Source organism: Acomys russatus, chromosome 26, assembly GCF_903995435.1.
Source record: "Acomys russatus chromosome 26, mAcoRus1.1, whole genome shotgun sequence".
Lineage (NCBI taxonomy): Eukaryota > Metazoa > Chordata > Mammalia > Rodentia > Muridae > Acomys > Acomys russatus.
This window is the reverse complement of record NC_067162.1, coordinates 33,244,803-33,265,352: the sequence shown is the minus strand read 5'-3', so window position 1 is coordinate 33,265,352 and position 20,550 is coordinate 33,244,803.

Here is a 20,550-nt window from a genome sequence, read left to right as displayed (position 1 = left end):
AAAAACGCAACCTAAATTCCATCCCTCGTCTTAAATGAGTGATGTGTTCACTTTTATTTATTTTTCTGGAAGCGAGGCGGGAAAAGAAAATGAATTTCAGGGCTTAGACAAACAAGCTACTAGCAGTACTAAGGATAGCTGAGCGGGGTGCTGCAGACAGCTCTGTGCTAGCAGATGGAGCCAGCATGGCATGGGTGCATCCTGGCTGCAAACTTGGGGAAAGTTTCCTGGAGCACCTGGCCGAGTAATGCCAAAATAGGGTAGAGGTCAGACAGAGGTGTGGGGCTGAATGTAGACACACACACACACACACACACACACACACACACACACACACACACACACACGTGCACTCGAGGATACACTAACACAGGTACACATCACACACAGTAGGTACTCAGGAGCTGTCTTTAGGGCACCGGCAGGTACCTGTCCAATCCCCCTAGTGACCTTTGACCTTCCTCTTGGACTATTCTTTCTGGCTGCATGGAATCATTTCTATGCTACCTCCTTAGGAAACCCCTTTAGAGACCAAACAAGGGGCTTGGTGTGTAGTTCAGTTGCTAGAGTCCTTGCCTAGGGTACCCGCAGCCCCAGGTTCAGTCCCAGGTGTGGCATACACAGGTGTGGTGACATGCCCCTGTAATCCCAGCACTAGGGAGATAGAGGCAGCAGAGTCACAAGTTCCACGTCACCTTTGGCTACATAGCAATAAGAGCAAGTGTTGTACTAGCTTGGGATACCATTAAAAGAAGAAAGAAAGACAGAACAAATAGAAGCCTGCTCTGAGAACTCATATCCCAGCTCCAGGCCAGGTGTGGACATTCTAAACTGGTCCTTCATTGGAGCCATGTGACCGTAATTAATACAAAAATTGCATAGTCGGTTAACTTGGTGGTTGCTCATTGTGTTACCTCGTTTGTATCAGAGTAAGTGTTCAGTAAATACCTACCCAAAAGGAGGGCTGATGGTCTGCCCTCCTAAACATGGCAGAGTATGTGATTTCAGCAAGACCCAGACTTAGCAGCAACCAAGAGCTGTCTACTGACATCATGGTGGGGCCACAAGACTGAGTACCAAGCTCCTCCTGGCTCTGTTTTCTCTTTCCCTCTAAGAAGTGTTTGCAAGGTAAACCACAGGAATGGTCCAAACCCCCAAACCCAGCCTCTGATGATGCCTCTTCTAACGTTCATGGATGCAAAGAAAGTCAAGGACACGCCCCCACTACGCCTCCCTCTCTCGGAACCATTAACATCGCAACCTTCCCCCACCGTAGCTCCAGCCCTGGAAATGGGCACTGCCACTTGATAGCCAAGTCCTAGCTGGGCTAATTAAGCATACTGAGCTAATAACCTTCCATTTTGGGACCAGTATTATTCATAATTTAATGTATTGTTGCTGAAACATCAACCTTTCGACAACTGGCATGTTGCCCACAGCAGCCCAAGTGCTGACCGTCTTTCAGTAAAATGAGTATTATTGTTAAAACAGGTATAAATCATTCATGGCTTCAGCTTTTGTGTCAGACCCTACGTGAAAATAAGCAGTGAGCTGGGTAATTTATTTACCTTTTGGTGATTATTTTTTATGATTTTATGATCATATTCAATGATTCATAAATACTGGCCAGGTGCCATTTTGTAATCATTTTACATTTTAACTATTAGTGAGGTGGTTCTGCTTTTCATCTTTAAAATGTTCAGGATTGATGCTCAGCAACTTAATCCAGACACCGAGGCGATTTCATTGGACTGAAGGGGGCGGGGTATAACAAAGTGTCCAGGCCCCTTCATTGGAACAAACCCCTTTCAACAGGGCCATTTGGAGTGTCCAACTTGTTATATAACACTGCACTTGGGGCGACAAAGTTTCTTTGAAGTTTAACACGCAGAGGGGGCCTTGAAATTGGAATAAGAGCCCAGGAGAGGAAAAAAACCAGTTAACAAGCTTCTGGTTGGGAAGACGACGGGAAGGAGCTGTACAGTTGGAAGGGGACTGGAAATGTTGGCCCTTGGCCAAGAAGGTTGCTTGACTCTAGCCCTACTCCCAGCACCTGGTTGGGGGAATGTGATTACAGTCCCCTGCAGATCTGGAAACTTCTGTATTGCTCTCCTGCCTGCTTCTGCCGCCTGTGTCAGCTCTGGGCTCCCTCTAGAAAAAAAAAAAAACCGGTTCCAGAAAAGTAGTCTGCCCTTCCCCACCCCTGCCTTTACCCCGCCCCCATGAGAGCAAGCCCGAGCTGGAGGCTGAAAATTAGCTGTGTCTCAGAAGAATCTCATCCCTTCGCAAATGTGTCCAGCACCCTGTCACTTTCGTAAGACGAGGAAAATGGAGTTCTTGGGAATGTGTGAGTAGCAGAAGCTAAAGGGAGGATGGTGGGAGGAGTCAGGCTGGAAAAGGCAGAGAATGTGACATCACATTCAATCTCTTCCTCGAGACGGGAGCACTGCCTGCAATTGAACTTGCTTCTAGAAGCTCATCCCCTGTCAGGCATGTTGGCCCAGTGGGTCCTCAGTCAAACAAGGCTGGCAGCTTTGCCCAAACGTAGATGCTGAGATCTTGAGGCACGGCCATGGGTATGTGTTCTCAACAAGCTCCCACAGCCACAGAAAAGCCCAGGCAGGAAGAGAAGAATGGGTCATAGTGCCTTCTGGGATGCTTGGGACAGAGAAGGCCTCGGCACACTTCTTCTTCTCCTTCTTCTTCTCCTCCTCCTCCTCTTCCTCCTCCTCCTCTTCTTCCTTCTCCTCCTCCTCCCCCTTCCTCCTCCTCTTCCCCACATAAACCTTTCATGACCCTTTCCAGTTGCATTCTGGCTTTTCGGTTTTACGGGACAACTTTCAGGGATTGTCTCTCCCCTTCCACTTTGAGGCAGGGTCACACAGTTTAGACTAGCTGGCCTGCAAGCTTCTGGAAAGTTCTCCCATCTCTGCCTACTCCCATCCTGTCAGAGGAGTGCTGGGGCTACAGATGTACAGTGCTGCAGCTGGTGTTTGACCCGGATACCAGGGACCACACTCAGGTTACCTGGTTTGTTCTCGCCCTTAGCCCTGCTAAGCCATCTCCTCTGCCCATCTTAATGCCTCTTAAGTGTGGACTTTGAGCTTCATCAATCACATACACGACGGTAGGCAACCGTCACTGTGTTCTCTTCCTAAAATTTTTCATCACTGTAAATAGAAACTGTCTTCATTAAGCAATATGTCCCTCCCTTCTCCTCCTCCTCCACCTCAGCCCCTGTCCCTGGAAACCTCTAATCCACTTTTTCTCTACAGATTTGTTCTTCTCCACAGCTCATATAAACGATTCCATACAGTAGTTTTCCTGTTGTGCCCAGCATGTTTCACTGAGTGTAATATTTTCAAGGGTTTATTCTTGTTAGAGCATGTAAGGGAACTAATTCTGTTTTATGCAAACTAATATCCCACTGCATGGATGTATGTGTGCATATGTATGTATGTATGTGTATATATGTGTATATTTATGTGTGTGTGTATATATATATATTGTTCATTCATTCATTAATTGATGGGCATGGGCTGTTTCTACCTTTTAGCTATTGCAGTAATGCTGTTACGGACATAAATGTACAAGTATCTCAATCCCTATTTAAATATGCATATGTCCGTGTCTGTGGTATGCATGTGTGTGTATGTGTTCGTGTGTGTGGGTGCATGAACGGGGAGTGAATGTATATACATGTGCATGTGTGTGGAGGCCTGCAGCTGATGCTGGATGTCTTCCTTGACGGCTCTTCACTTTATATACTGAGGCAGGGTCTCTGGCTAAGCCTGACTCTGAGGAGTCTGTCTTCAGCTCCTGCACAATGGGATTACAGTGAGGCTGCCATACTCTCCTAGCTTTTACATGGTTCTAGATATCTGAACTCCAGTCCTGCCAAGCCATCTATTCAGCGTGTGTGTGTACATATATACATACAAATAAATACACATATATACATGTATATAATGATATATAAGATAGATAGATAGATAGATAGATAGAGAGATAGAGAGATAGAGACATGGCCTCACTATGTAGTCATGAATGGCCTGGAACTCCCTGGTAGAGCAGACTAGCCTCAAACCCAGAAATAATCCAACCTCTGCCTCCTGAGTAATAGGATTGAAGGTGTGCTCTGTAACACCTACTCTCTTTTATATTTTTACCTTCACTTTTTTTTTTTTTCATTAAAAGGTCTCTCACTGTACATTTTATACTCTGAGTTACCTTGATCTTGGGTGCTCTTCTGGCTTGTGTGGCAGATCTGGCCTGGACACAAGTTCCAAAGCCTGGGAATTCCTCTCCAGCTACCCTGTCTTCCCATGGCTTCAGGGGAGCTCTTACAGCCACCCCTTAGCCTTGCAAAGGCCAGTGCCGGTTGTGAATTCTGCATCAGTAACTTGCTCTTTCAACACAAGGCTTGATCAAACAGGCTGCTTCTCAGGTGAGCCAAAGAGCAAATTAAGAGACAGCATCGCCTGGGATGACTGATACCCCCTTTCAAATCATGTCAGCTAGAGCACATGTTGTCATGAAATTTGATGTTATGGATTTATTTCCTAATACAAAATCTGAAAGGGAAAACAGCGTAAGAGATGAAATATGAATTGGACATGTCTATAGAGTGTGAATTGGATTCAAGACAAAATATTGTGAATGGTTAATAGGGTCAGTCTAAGTATACTTGCTGAAATAATGTCTTGGATATGCAAATGTTCTGAGAACTACACTGTCAAATATCTATTGTGCCCTCTTATCTGTGTGTTCACAGAACTCCTACATGTAATAACAAATGAAAACTGAGAATCTGAAAAATAATGTCACCCAAAAATAATACTTTTTCTTTGAATAGTAATTTTTGTTGTCAGACCTTTTATTTTATTTTCTGTTTGACACACACTAGCCTGCCGGGCTTTTAGCACAGCAGTCTTTGAAAATATTTGAGAGGTGAGCGTAGATGTGGAGCTGGGTAGGAAGGCAGCAAGGGAGATTGTATGTTCAACCTATCCTGGGTTGTACAGTCTGCCATTAGCCTCTGGGAGGTCTTGGTATTTTCCGGGAGGAACTTTTCCGGACTGCAGGCCCCTCCTGGTAGAATTCCCTTCCCCGGAGACACCATCTTGAGGACTTGAGAAGCATGAAACATTCACCGTCTCACCATGGTAACCAGCCCATTACGCATGAGGGTGAACCAAGGAGAGTTCATATGGAGGAAGGAGGCCTGCACCAAAGCTAAAGGACTCACTGTAGACAATTTCCAAGGAGCTGCTACCAAACTGATCACTAAAGCCATGCGGACAGATGGATTTGGCTTCCGTCCATTGCTTTTCCTCGTTTCTGAGAGCTGGGCTACTGGGAAGAGAATGGCTGGATAAAGCAGAGACAAGGGCACAGTAGATACATGGCCCCAACATACCACTCACATTCTAGAACACTCTATAACCCATGGTAGCTACTGAAAACTGTTTTAGGTGAATGAGTCAGTATCAGAGTTGACATAAACTGACTGATGGGTGTGTGTTCCCTCTCCATTCAACTCAGTCTAGATTAACTGTGAGGAGACTGACAGAATTTGGCTTGAAGAAGCAGCATGAAGTGGGGGAGAGTGTGAAAGTAATCCTATTATCCAACATAAATAAGAGTATCTCTTGCCGGGGGCGGTGGTGCACACCTTTAATCCTAGCACTCGGGAGGCAGAGGCAGGTGGATCACTGTGAGTTTGAGGCCAGCTTCGTCTACAAAGCCAAGGCTACACAGAGAAACCCAGTCTTGAAAAATGGAAAAAAAAAAAAAAAAAAAAAAAAAAGGCTATCTCTCACCTTTCCCAATTACGGGTTGGAGTTTGATGGCCCCACATCCTCTAAAACAAAGGATTCTGAAGGTAAAACACCTGAAACAGCATTGCCCCTCTCCCCCACAGGGCACCTGCCTATTGCTCTGTCTCCTTTCTTTAGGTGTATCATGTCACTCTTTGATACTGGTACCATTTCTCACTCCCGTGTTCACTTCCCGCCCACCACAACCCATCTATCGTGCATCTACCACCGTCGAGCCCTGCTTGCCTTCGTGACACACACTTCAGTGATTCATTTTTCTCTCCTCCTCCCATCCTCATGCATAGCTGGAGCAAGACTCTTCATGTGCTGCCCCTTATCAGAAGTTCTCATGGTAGTAACTAAATATAGCAACAAATGGGATCATTAAAAAAAAAATCTACGACATCTGAACTTGTGTGTGTGTGTGTGTGTGTGTGTAGCTTTGAACTCTTAGAATCACTGCCCCTCAGTGGTGGACATTGCAGTCCATCATGGGATAGGCTGCTGCTGCTAATAAGATATTACCTCAATGATAAGCAGCATTCTATGAGGCTTTATTCTTTCCTGTAGGTGTATGGAGCAAAGATTGGGGCGAGTTGGAAGGTGGCATTTCTCTTCGTCAGGTGTTGACAGGAGAGAGAAAGAATCCAGGAAGAGTGGATTAAAGCTTTGGGAGCCTAGCTGGGCAGTGGTGGTGCACGCCTTTAATCCCAGCACTTGGGGAGCAGAGGCAGGCGGATTTCTGTGAGTTTGAGGCCAGCCTGGTCTACAAAGCAAGTCCAGGACAGCCAAGGCTACACAGAAGAAACCCTGTCTTGAAAAACAAAAAACAAAAACCAACCAAACAAAAAACCTTGGAAGCCTGGAATGTAGGCATGGTAAGTAGACACTCTGGAATATTCTAACAAAACTCTACCAACTTTTCCTAATGATAAAAAAAAAAAAAAGCCGCCAGAACTGTGTATATTGGAAAGTAATACATTTGCTAATGGCCTGACTGCTCTCTTTTCTCTACTTTAGCTTTCTGTGTATATATGAGTGCATATTCACATGTGTGTGTATGAAATGTGTGTGTGAATATGGGTGCATTTTCATGTGTATGTATATATATGAACTTGTGAGTGTATGGGTGCATATTCATGTGTGCGCGTGCATGCGCGCATGCATGCATGTGTGTGTATGTGTGTAGGTAGATCCATGTACATGTCACATATAGGGATCAAAGACAACTTGCACTGCTGGTTTGCAGACCACCTTCCTCCTTTGCTTGAGACAGTGCCCGCCACTGGCCTGGAGCTTCAACAAGTAGACCAGGCTAGGTGGTCAGTGGTCTCCATGGATCCATCATTTTCTGCCTTTCCTCTTATCAATCCTAAAGTGTCAAGCACACACGAGCACATTGGGCTTTTATATGAGTTTGGGGGACTACACTCAGATTGTCAGACTTCCCACAGGCCCTATACCTGCTGAGTCATCTTGCCAGCCCACTCCACTTTGTGAAGTGCTGTTTGGCTCACATTTAGAGGCAGTTGTTTGTTTGTCTGTTTGGTTTCTCTGTGTAGCCTTGGCTGTCCTGGACTCACTCTGTAGACCAGGTTGGCCTCGAACTCAGAGATCCACCTGCTTCTGCTTCCTGAGTGCTGGAGTTAAAGGCGTGTGCCACCACTACTTGTCTTAAGAGTTCTAAAGGATCTCTCAAGTGTGACACTATTGTTGACACTCTGGCCAAATACTTCTTTGTTATGAGGTCTCCGCCACACACTGGAGTGACATTGGGGGCCATTACCCACTAGATGCCAGTGGTATCTAGAACCCCTGCACCAGTTTAGGTAGTAGCATGAAGTCTTTGGACATGACCAAATAGTCTCGGGGTGGGGAGAGCTGAAATCTCCCCTAGCTGAGAACCAGTCCTGTAAGAAAACGCTTCCTCTGTGCCGGGTATTTTATCCAATTTTAATTTCAGAATTTCTTTATTTTTGTTAGTGACCCTGGTGCTCTGTACATGCCGTCCCCCCCCCCCCCAGTTTTATTCTTAAACCTTAAGGGTTTTCTCTGTGTAACAAACAGTCCTGGCTGCACTGGAGCTCACTCTGTAGACCAGGCTGGCCTTGAACTCATTACCTCTGCCTCCACAAGTCCTGGGATTAAAGGTGTGCACCACTACTGCCCAGCTCAAACCACTTTTGCTTTTTATTAGCAGGCTTTGCCTAACATTGGTGGGGAAAAATAAAATAAAATAAAATAAAATAAAATAAAATAAAAACCTCTGTCAACTCGGATGGGTGAATTTTTTGACCACAGGCCTAACTGCAGACAAGTAGTGACATTCATATAAATTTTTCTCCTTTGGAAACACTTTCATAATCCCAAGCACAGTTATCAATTCTCTCTCTGGCATTTTTGCCTTTTAACTTATCTGCACTTGCTGAGACTTAAATCCACAAAACAAGACAATCCAAAACCACCCTGGGCTAGCCTGAGGTAAGAGTCCTAGCTTTATCACTTACTGGAGAGTTTGTAACCTTTCTAAGCCTTCCTTGCATTTTCTGTAAGGGGCAAGCATAAAATGCCTCTCCCTCATAGGCTGCTGCCAAGGTCAAAGGGAAAAAAATAATCCAGAGGTACTTAAATACTTATAAAGTCCTTGAGGTGGTTCACTGCACATGGTGGAAACTCTAGAAACAGTAGACTCTGGGTCTTGGTGTACTTCCATAGTATCTTTTAAGATATAACGGGGATCACTGGATCCCTGTTTTATTGGATCAAGAAGTTCATAGTCCTAGAACAAGAATGTCCCAGGTTCCCTGCCGTACCTTCTGTCACTGTTTACAGTTGAGCACTCCTAATTCGATTTGCCTCAGTCCTCTCCTTCAACAAGACCTGTGACCTCAGACTCCAGGACTGTTCTAGGCCTCCCTCCGCTGGCGTGTCTCCTCCCTTTGGCAGCCCACACAGCTATACTTGTTGAGAATTAATTGCCTCCTCATTCATGCTTCCAAAGCTCTCTGAACCGTCCCTCTGTTAGGTACTTTTCCTATTGTATCACAGTTGGCTTGTTTTTGTATCTGAGCTCCCCTGTGAGTCCGTGAGCTCTCGGGGGGTGGAGACTATGTCTCATGCCTTTTTCTGTTCCAATCACAAGGTCTAGAAAATTCTAAGAGTTCAATGAATGTTTTTCAGGGTTTTATAAAGTAGTAGTTACCTTTTATGTGTGCCCCTCTCTACAAAGCCTTTTACACAGATGATCTATTCAGGGCTGCCGCTTGAACTAGGGTTGTTCTAAAAGAAACTAACAAAATTTATGTAGAAGCCAAAGCCAGGGATTTAACGGTTTAGTCCACAGCTCAAGCTTACGGAAGTCCGAGACTGCGTTCTTCTCCCTGCTTGTCTCATGGCTCATTGTTTCTCGGGGGAACTGTGGCTGTTGGATACCACGGAAGAGGAAACAGCCAGACCCACCAAGACAAAGTAAATGTTTAGGTCGGGTTGTTAAGTGAACCTGTCTCCACCTGGGGATGCTAAGAGGTCTTCAGAGAGGCCCTGGAAGGGCCGCCATGATAATTAGGAAACGTGGTATGTTTAGTCTCCACATTTGGAATTAGATGCCACCTCTGGCTTCAGATATGGTCATTTGGCCCAATTGGTCAAGAAAAGAGAATCTCCCCACCCTTCCCCTGCCCCAGCTGTCTTCAGAAATATTTGCCAACGAAGGCAGGCTAGCTCAGGGTTTACGTGTTCAGCCATGTAATAGCATGGAGACCGACAGGGGCTGGAGAGACGGCGCAGTGGTTAGGAGCACTTACGCTCTAGAAGAGGACCTGGGTTCAGTTCTCAGCACCCACATGGTGGCTCACAGCTGTCTGTAACTCCAGTTCCAGGGAGATTGGGGCCTGCTTCTGACCTTCATGTATACAGGAAAAACACCAGCTCTATAGCTGATGTATCGTGTGTGTGTGTGTGAATCTATAATATTAAAAATAAGTAAAAGTGTGAAGGTAGAACTTCTAGAGAAATAAATGTGTGGGCTTCTGTTGACTTTAGGTTTAGATTCTGCATTCTCTTGGTGAACAAATGGTAAACAGAAGTTTAAATGTCACCGGCTTCAGGAAGCTTTCTTTGGCCACTCCTTCCTCATCTCACTTCCGTCCTACACAGCCTGCTGAGGTTTTGTTCTATTCCATCATCATATGGTTGAGTGGTCAAACACAAACGCTTCCTTCACCTGACAGTGAACTCCCTGAAGGCAGGTACCTGCCGAAATGTCACAGGACCATTGTTAGAGTGCAGGAGTCCTCAGAACGAGGAGAACAGGAGCCATCTGCTCACTACTTCCAAACCCTGGTGGCGCTCCATGACATAAACCCTTACTGCAGTACATCCTGGGACACTTTATTTTTGTTCATTAAAATGCTACATATCGGAGCTAGAGAGATGGCTCAGTGGTTAATAGCACTGGCCGCTCTTCTAGAGGACCCATGTTCGATTCCCAGCATCTACTTGGGAGCTTAACTGTCTCCTACACTGTCTCCTGGCAACTGAGGGCACCAGGCATGCAAGGAAAAACACCCATGCACATAAACAAAAGCAGAAACAAAACAAAACAAAACAAACAAACAAACAAAACCCAAACCACTTCATGGCTTCCTACGCCACCTTTTTCATGCTTAATCCTATACAATATTTATGATCTTGATTTCCCTGGATCCTGTCTTCTTTTTCTTTGCTTCCTTTACTCATACTGACTTGCCAACCCTCACCCCTGTGCTTTTCTCCTCCATTTGGGACACCAGTCTGAGCCATACCATTTTTTTCCCATCATAGACAATCCTTTCTCACACTGCTTTGAAGCCTCCCCAGACCCCTTCATCACCATGGCATGTCACGGGCTTCTCTCAGCTTAGCTCTCCAACCCTCAGCAACTGCCTGACTCTCCTCATGGTGTTCCAACGGTTTCTGTCTCTTTTCAGCTATAGCATGAGCTCAGCGGTATCAAGAATCTGTGTAGTTTTTTTTCTACCTTGGTGCCAAGGGTTATAGGGCTGGTTAAATTGTGAATTAAGGACCTATAGAATTACGCATTCCCACTTGACAGGCGTGGTGGCACTCGCCTTTAATCCCAGCACCTGGGAGGCAGAGACAGGTGGGTCTCTGTGAGCTCCAGCACAGCTTGGTCTACAGAGTGATTCCAGGACAGCCGCTGCTCTGTGATGCAGAGAAACCATGTCTCAAAAAGCCAAAAATAAAACAAAACCAAACTAAACTAAAAGCCCAAAATAAAAACAAAACAAAACAAAAAGGACCCAACATTCCTGTTCTTTAAAAATATAAATCTGAGTTGGGCATGGTGGCTCACGCCTGTAATCCCAGGACTCAGGGAGGCAGAGGCAGGTGGCTCTCTGTGAGTTCAAGGCCTGCCTAGTCTATAAAACAAGTCTAGGACAGCCAAGTCTATACAGAAAAACCCTAAAACCACACACACACACACACACACACACACACACACACACACACACACACACACACCACACCACACCACACCAAAACAGAAACCTCCAAAACAAAAAAACCAACTAACAAACAAACAAACAAAAATCTGCACTGGCTTTTGTAGGGCCTCAACTTTTGGTCTCTAAGACTTTTGCTCTAGAAGGATGAGATACCAGGGTTAAGCAAGTTGGAAATGAACAAATTCTCCTTCTCTTCAGGCAAAGGCTCTTCAAAGGACTTAAAAGGCTGAGCTGTGAGATGGCAGCCGTGTCCCCATCCAATTTCTCTCTCTTTATGGTCCTCTTGGGTCTGGTTAAATCATTTTACCCAGCTAAAGTGACATTTGCAGTTGGTTTTTGCAAGATGCAAAATCTTGCACAACAGTGAGAAGAGTTGCTGCTGCAATTCTGTACAGCTTGGAAGATGTGGGGGCCAATCGGGCCTGGGTAACACAGACATATCTTCTAGTCCTCATCACTTGTCATAGGGGCTATTCCTTGGACAGTGTAGACAATCACAACACTGACCAACTATCCTTGGACAATAGTGCTGGTATGCTTCTGCAGAGTCGCTGGGTCTGGGTACAATGCTGTTGGCATGTTACGCAACAACGTTTGGCCACTACATGGGTGATCAGAAATGGCTCATGACACTGTTTTTCTCAGGCGTTCACTAAGTTTTGTTAATGGTGGGCCTCACTTCCCAATTAACTGCTGGCCAGTGAGTGGGTCATCGTATTAGCAAAAAAGCACATCTTGAAATGTTTTTTAAAGTGACTGGCGATTTTTATATATTTGCGCCCAACTTTATTGACAGGGAGAGAGGAGCTAGCTACAGAGGTGACCCATAGCGGAAACAGACGTTGAAGGGTAAGCCTGTAACCCCAGACAGCAGGTACCTTCACAGATACACAGCAGATGCTGCCCTTTACTAGCACGCTTTCCTGACTGTCCCCGCAATGTTGCTTGTCTCCATCTCTGGTCAGTCATGTATGCTTATCAAATCTGCTTGCACTTAGCTCCTGCTGTGCCTTTATTCCCATCGAGAGAACACCTTGAAGGCAGGGCCATGCACTTCCTTCTTAGTTATTTTAGACAAGGTCTCACTATATAGCTAAACTTACAATATAGCCCAGGCTTGCAGGGAACTCATTATGCAGCCCAGGCTGGCCTTGAGTTTGCTTTTCTCCTGCCTCAGCCTCCTGAGTGCTGCGATTACGTGCCACCTTGCCTGGCTTGGCAGTCTGCTTCTTAATGTTTGAGCCCCGCATGCCTGGAACAGGGTACACTTGAGCATGAGGATAACGAAGGAGAAGGGGGTGGAGGGGGGGTGATGAAGAGGTGTGTGTTACTGGAAAAACTGAAGTAGACACACACACACACACACACACACACACACACACACACACACACACGCACACACGCGCGCGCGCGCGCGCGCGCACCTCCTCCCTCTAGCTTCCCTTCTCAGACTATAAATGAGCACAACTTTTGGGCCTCTCTGGCTGTCCCAGTCACACCGGTTCCTGCAGAGTGTAGGCACAGCACTGCAGGGACTGCCTTCGATGTCCTCTTTGCTGCGGTTAGAAGGGGGTTAAAGCTGAGGTTTCTAATCGCTCCCAGGAGGTCTTATTACCTGTTGATTAGGTCCTTTTGGGATCAGCATCAAACCCGACAACAATAATAAACACCTCCCTTCATTGGAATTTAGTAATGACCCTGCCTGCCCTGCAGGCCTGGTGGCCATGGGGAGGGGTAGTGGCTATTATGGAGACCGGAACTGTGGAGCTGCGGGCCATGGAAGGGAGTGGTTCGTAGAGCTGGTGTTGATTCAGAGGCACAACTAAGTAGTTAGCAAGCGCTGGTTTGGGGGATATTTTTGGCTGTCCAGAGGCTCTCCTGTTCCTGCAGCACAGGGTACCTCAGGCGGGGACCCTCCACAGCCAGCTGGGTGACTCATGAGATGGAACTGGGTGGTCTTTCCACAGGCATTTAGAAGTTTCTGAGAATGGACTGGTAATTGTTTCATGTGTGTTTCTCTGGAAGGTTCCTTCTTTATATTCAAATATGAGTGGATGTGTGAGTGTGTGTGGAGAAAAGTGTGTGTGTGTGTGTGTGTGTGTGTGTGTGTAGGGTTTCAGTATTTCTACTGTAAGATACAGGCATGCTTTTGATGCACCTCAACTTACAGTGGGGCTATACCCTAGTAAATCTGTTGTAAGCTGAAAATAATGTAGGTCAAGAATAAATACAGCCCACAAACAGGCTCCATTACTCTTTCCTCTCTCCATGATTTCCTTCTTTCCTTCCTCTCAATCTGGACTCACCTTGGCGTCCTTCCTCTTGCCTCAGCTTCCCGAGGGCTAGAATCACCGGTGTGCTAGGTCTGGCTTCTCACCCTCCCCTAAACACATTCCGAACCTTCACATAAGCCCACTCTCAAGATCATCCAACAGATAGCCTAATCTGATAGTAACGCACTTCCTCTCACGTGCAAAGTGCTAAACACTGTACCAGAAGTGAGAACGGAAGCCCGGAATGGTCACATGGCTACGTCTTGGTACCACAATGAAGTAAAAAAAGAAGAAAAGAAATGCTTCCAATTGAATCATACTGAAGTCGGGGAGCGTGAATAAACATTTTGTTGGGCAAACTGCTCTTTTTCCTTCCCTGCCAGTCTGTCTTGGGCATCTCTCTCCATGCCTTTACGGATTTGCCCCAATCTGCTGGAGAGATTTAGAGTAATCCAGAGTAAGAACAAAGAAAATACATCGAGCCATTGTCTTCTTGTTGAATAGTTTGAACACTGCCAATTTCTTGCTTCTGCAAATAACGCTGCAGAGCATATCCTTGTGGGTTTTCCCCCTGTGTACCTGTACAAGTGTTTTTGTAGCTAAGTTACATTTTAAAAGGCTATTCTTTTTCACAGCCTGGAGTGGCACCGGGATAGTATAAATTAAAAAATAAATCACATATGTAAACATGTATACGTATCTGTGCATCGTGTATGTACAGGCCTCGCTGAAGGCAGGAGAAGTTGGCGGGTCCCCTGGGACAGACGTTCCAGGTAGTTGTAAGCTATAATGAGGGTTCTGGGAAGCAAACCTGGGCCCCCCGAAAGAGCAGTACATGCTTCTAAGTCCCAAGCCATCCCCCTAATGTACAGTTTTAGATCATTAATTAATTCATTTATTGTGGTGCTGATGATAACGCCCAAGGCCTAGCACATACTAGGCAAGAACCTTCCACCGTGCTGTACCTCTGGCCCAGTATAATCTCACTTAGTTGTGGTCATTTAGTTATAATAAAGGATATCTCAATAACGCCTTAATTTCAGTTTCCTTCTCATGCCACCACATTTATTGTGTAATTTAAAGACAGTATGTAAATGCTGGGGGGTGGGGGGGGGAAGCGAAAGTACAAGAAAAATGCAGATTTTTCACACACCCTTCAGATACCTTCACCAATTACATCTTGTGCTGTTTGTTTATTATTTTTTTTTCTCTCTGTGCATGTTTACATCTCCGCTGTCCGACACGGCAGCCTCTAGCCAGGTTACACTGACATAGAACAGAATGAATAACTCAATCCTGCGGTCACATCTATCACATTCCAAGTGCTTGGGAGTCATACATGGTGATCGGCTACTATGCCACCAGACCAGACGCAGGCCATTCTCGGACAGACACTGCCACTGGGCCAGCTGAGTTGGAGGGATCTGTTACTCTTTGACCCTCTTAAGATTTAGGTGGAGAAAGCGTGTGCACGTCACTCTCCGTACATTAATGCATACCTCCTAAGAACAAGAACACTGTGACACAGTAAGTCAGGAAAGGTAACATCAACACCAATGTTGAGGGTAAAGCTAATACCCTCATCACATTTGAATGTCATTCACACCCTAACATTGGGGCTGGCCATGTAGCTCAGCTTGCCTAGCTTACACAAAGCCCTAGGATCCAGCCCCAGCTCTCACATGATGAAGCTGTCTTCTGACTCCCACCTGTGTGTGTGTGTGTGTGTGTGAATTAAAATACTCTTTTCATTAAAAAATTTAAATTTTTCTTTATGGCTACCTCTTTTTTTTTTTTTCCTGTCCTGATTAAGTTAGGACTATATCTTTCATTACTTGGCATGAGTCTTTTTTGCTGCTGCATCTTAAAAATTAAGAATTTGTGTGGGGTGCGGTGGTGCAGGCCTGTAATCCTAGCCTAAAAATACATAAATAAAGAAAAGAAAAGAAAAGAAAGAAAAGGAAAAAAGAAAAGAATTAAGAAGTTGCGATTTATATCCAGTCTATGCATCCATGCAGGGTGAATAGCACATATGGCTTATCTTTTTTTTTTTTTTAAGGGGAGGTGTTTCTGAGACAGGGTTTCTCTGTGTGGACTTGGTTGACCTTGACTCGCTTTGTAGACCAGCCTGGCCTCGAACTCATAGAGATCTGCCTGCCTCTGCCTCCCTGGGAGTGCTATGATTACAGGTGTGCGCTCATGTCGCTTTTTTTTATGTGTTCAGCATTTAGAACCAGGCCTAGAAGGAAATCAATGATTGGAAAAGTGACTGAATGAATGGACGAACGAATGAAGGAATTCCTGTATGCCCCCTTCACTCCTCCTAATTATCACCTTTTCTCTTCTTTCTCCAAAATCAAAACAGAAAAAAAAAAAAGCCACATATGATTATTTTGGAAACACGCTGTCAGAAAGCCACTCAGGAAAGGGCATTATTAATAGGATTGGAAGCTGGCGCCACAGCCTTTGGAGGACTTTTTGGCAATGTTGATTATTTAGGGAAAGCAGGCTTCCTTGTCCTAGCAATTCTGCCTCTTAGGACACTCACTAGAGAAGTGTGCACACATGACTGGACAGGCAGAGGGGCACTGACTGCAGTTTGAATTGAGGGACGGGATAGCCTGTGTGTCCATAGGGGAATGCTTGAGGATACATTTGGAACACACCACTTTTAACATTTAGTATTTGTCACATTTTTTTTTTCAGTATCAGGGTCTGAACTGGGCCCTGAGCATGCTAGGCTGGACTTACACCACTCAACTGTACACTAGGCTGGACCTCCACCACTCAACTGTACACTAGGCTGGACTTCCAGCACTCAACTGTACACTAGGCTGGACCTCCACCACTCAACTGTCTGTACACTAGGCTGGACCTCCACCACTCAACTGTCTGTACACTAGGCTGGACCTCCACCACTCAACTGTACACTAGGCTGAACCTCCACCACTCAACTGTACACTAGGCTGGACCTCCACCACTCAACTGTACACCCAGTCCTCTTTTTTGCTTTTTATTTCAAGACAGGTTCTCATCTCAAGTTTCCCAGGCTGGGCTCGAACTCACTCTGCAGGCCAGGCAGAATTTCAATTCTCTTGCCTTAGCTTTCCACGTATCTGGGACGACAGACCTGTGTCACGGGTCCAGCTCTAATCGTTAACTTAGTAAGAAAGTATGCATCACGTGAAAGGCAGTATCAAAGAGCTAAGTGATAACGAAACAAGAAAGGCAACATGTATACCTTTACAGAGCACACTTAAACGGGAGGATTGCAGAATACGCTGAGGCATCTGGATAAGGCAGAATGGAGCTCTAGATAAAGACAAAGGTGAGCCCTTCCGAGCATTTTCAACCACCAAGGAAGCTGGCAACATTACAACACCAGGAGATGCTTCGTGCTCAGAGTCACAGACTTATTCTACGGCCACATGCCTGTGAATTCAGATGTGAGGGGGGCATATACCAAACTGTTGTCACCCTGGGGACGACAGGCCAGGGCTTCTGCATGTGTTCGGGAGCATTTTCGTTTTATCCTATTTTGCTTTCCCCAGCCCCCGTGAGGATGCTCGATGCATGGCCAGTGAAATTAAAAATAAATAAATAAGCACACTAATGGGAGGCCTAACGAGTGTGCCAGCTGAAAGAAAGCAGGCACTATTTAAACATTAAAGAACTAGAGCAGCGGCTGCAGCACACTCGGAATGAAAATTGACCTGGAGCCTCTCGCCGTCCACGACGCCAACCTATATAGAATCCAATACACAGAATACTATGTTCTCATAAGTTGCCTGCCAAGGCTGTTTATTTATCTTTATAAGACTTTGCAGATTGCATGGGTGGCAAAAAGGAAAATAATATTCACCCTAAGTCTGACATATCAGAAGCGTTTGTTCTATTTGCTATTTTATTCAGTTATAGCATCTCCAAGAGGCATTACTTGTTTTGGTCTATTTGTATCACTGAACCAAAGTATCGGAGGCTGGGTAACGTACAGAAAAGTGGCTTAGTTTAGAGTTCTGCAAGTTTAAAAGCACGGTGCCAGCATTCGCCCGGTTCCGGTGAAGGCCTTATGGAAGATGGCATCAGTACGGCAAAAGTGTTTATGAAAGAGGTGCTGAGATGAGGAGAAAGGCTTGTTTTATAACAACCTAGTCTCAAGAGAGCCAGTCCCCTGCAGGAGATCAGCACTAACCTCTTCCAAGGAAGGTGTACTCATGACCACTGTCCACTAGGCCACGCCTCTTTTAGATCCCCCCCCCCCACCTCAACACAGCTACAGTGGGTACCGACCCTCTAATGTGTGGAACTCCAGGTGGGACATATGGGTTCCTTAAGGAATGTACCCTATGGACGCAAGTGTTGAAGGCCGGCATGCAGGGTGGTGGCGGAAACTGGGAGACACGTGTCCTGGCTGAAGGAAGGACACTGGGGACATGTTTTGACCATCATACCTGTTCCTTGTCCTTCCTGCACACATTCTTACTATTGCGGCCTTCAGCCTTACCCAGGGTTCAAAGTAGCGGATCTGGCTAACTACAGACCTACACCCTTTGAGACCATGAGCTATGAAAACACCCCTAACCCCCACTCTCACCCTCATCTCCATCCCCCACCCCCACCCCCCACCAAGGCTAGACATGGTGGCACACAACTGCAGTCTCAGCCCCTTGGGCGACAGTGACAGGACAGTCAAGGCCATCCTCAGTTACACAGGAAGTTTGATGCCAGCCAGACCTTGTCTTGATAAACAAAAGAAAACTAAAACAAAAACTCCTCTTGCTGGTTGGTGGTGGTGCATGCTTTTAATCTCAGCTCTTGGGAGGCGGAGGCAGGTGGATCTTTGTAAGTTCAAGGCCAGCCTGGTCTACAGAGTGATTCCAGGACAGCCAAGGCAACACAGAGAAACCATGACTTGAAAAAACAACCAACCAACAAACCAACCAACTAAACAACCAACCCAAGTCAAACAACAACAATACCCATACAAACAAACAAACAAACAAACAAAACCCCCAAACTCAGGGCATATCTGAACCATAGCACTTATCAGCCTCCATTTTGAGGGTAGGAAAACATGTCTAGAAGATTTTTTTTGAAAATTATTTTTACCCACCAATTTACTTACTTACTTACTTATTTGTTTGTTTGTTTGTTTATTGTGTGTACACCACGTATGTGAAGGTACCCACAGAGGTCAGAAAAAGGGCACCAGATTCCTGGAGGCAGAGTTACAGATGGTTGAGAGCCACCCAATATGGGTGCTGGGAACTGAACTCAGGTCCTTTAGAAGAACAGGAAGCCCTCTTATCTGCCCAGCCATCTCTCTAGCCTCTTTCTTTAGTTTTAGGGGTACTCTGTTTAAAATCTGGGGAATCTCACTTTAAAAGATGGCTGTGGACAAAGGTGCTTGCCGCAAAGCCTGATGCCCTCCGTTCCATCCCCAGACCCTACACAGTGAGAGACTGAACTCTCACAGATTATCCCCCCACTTCATATACATGTCATGGCATGTGGATGGCCTGCTGCCTGTACCTGCGAGTGCGCGCGTGCACACACACACACACACACACACACACACACACACACACACACACACACACACGATATGTAAGTAATCCCCTGGAGAATGCCTGCTTGACAAACTTTCTTAGAGTGTGTCGTTTTCTTTGGCTCCTGCTGCCTACAGTAGCCCATTTCAAGAGAGACAAGGGGAGGAAAACAAGGAGTGTCAGTGAGGAAGGGACAGAGAAGGGTGAGGATCCCAGAAAGGGCGCCACAGAGCAGTCAGTAAAAGGAGAAGAAAGGAAAATGGGCACCAGGGAAAGAAAAGGCCTGGGCAGGAGTGAGCTGTGGGTGTCTGGTCTCATTAACTAAAAAGATGACAATACAGCCAGACAAGGTGGCTCACGCCTTTAATCCCAGCACTCTGGGAGGCAGCAGCAGGTGGATCTTTATGAGTTCGAGGCCAGCCTGGTCTACAAAGCGAGTCCAGGACAGCCAAGGCTACACAGAGAAGCCCTGTCTTGAAAAACAAAACAATATTGACAATAGGCTAGTCTGATGGATTATAGGTTGGTTGGTCATTGTTGATGTTTTTATTTCACAGTGCTGGGGATGGAAGCTAAGGCTTTAAGCATACTAAGTAAGCCCTCTAACACTGAGCTGTGTTCCCAGCCCTGAATTTTTTTTTTTTTTTTTAGGCACAATCTCTGTAGACCAGGCTGGCTTTGCTCTCTCTCAGAGATAGATCTTCATGCCTCTGCCTCCTGAGTGCTGGGGCTCAAGGTGTGCAGTAGCACACTTAACTCAGAGTGTATTTTCAAAGGCCCAAGTTCAAACTCACTATGGAGCTGAGGGTAACCCTGGGCCTCTGATCCTACTGCCTCCACTTACCGAGAACAAGGGTTATAGGGTAGTTCCGAGAAGGAATGGAGAAGTTGGGGAAGCGGGCAGGGGGAATGGGAACTGTCATTTTGGCTTTCCTTTGGCAGCGCAGGTGCCTTGAAGGGCTGACTGAGCAGGCAGGCAGTCTGCTGCAAGTCTTGCCCTAAGGACCCCCGGAGTCTCGCTACATACAGCAGAACCAAGACCCAAGTGTGTCCATCCTTTTGAAATGGTGTCATGACGTCATCTACAAAGTACACAGTCAAGAGCTATGCAACTGAGTTATTAAAAAAAAGAAAATTGCCCAAACCTCCCTTATAATATTGCAAGTTACCCTTGCCATCCTGCAGCAGGCCTCATCCATGCTTTTCCTGGGGTGCATGCAGAAGCTAGCTGCAGCCTTGTCTAGCATCGTCCCTACAGGCTTTCAAGGTCTGCCCTTTGCCCTGGACACCGCTTCCAAATGATTAAGGAAACCTGTACAACAGCAGCCAAATAGGCGAGGCAGGGAGCGAGGGTGATGGAAGGAGAGAGAAAGAGGGAGCGAGGAGGAAGGAGTAAAGAGAG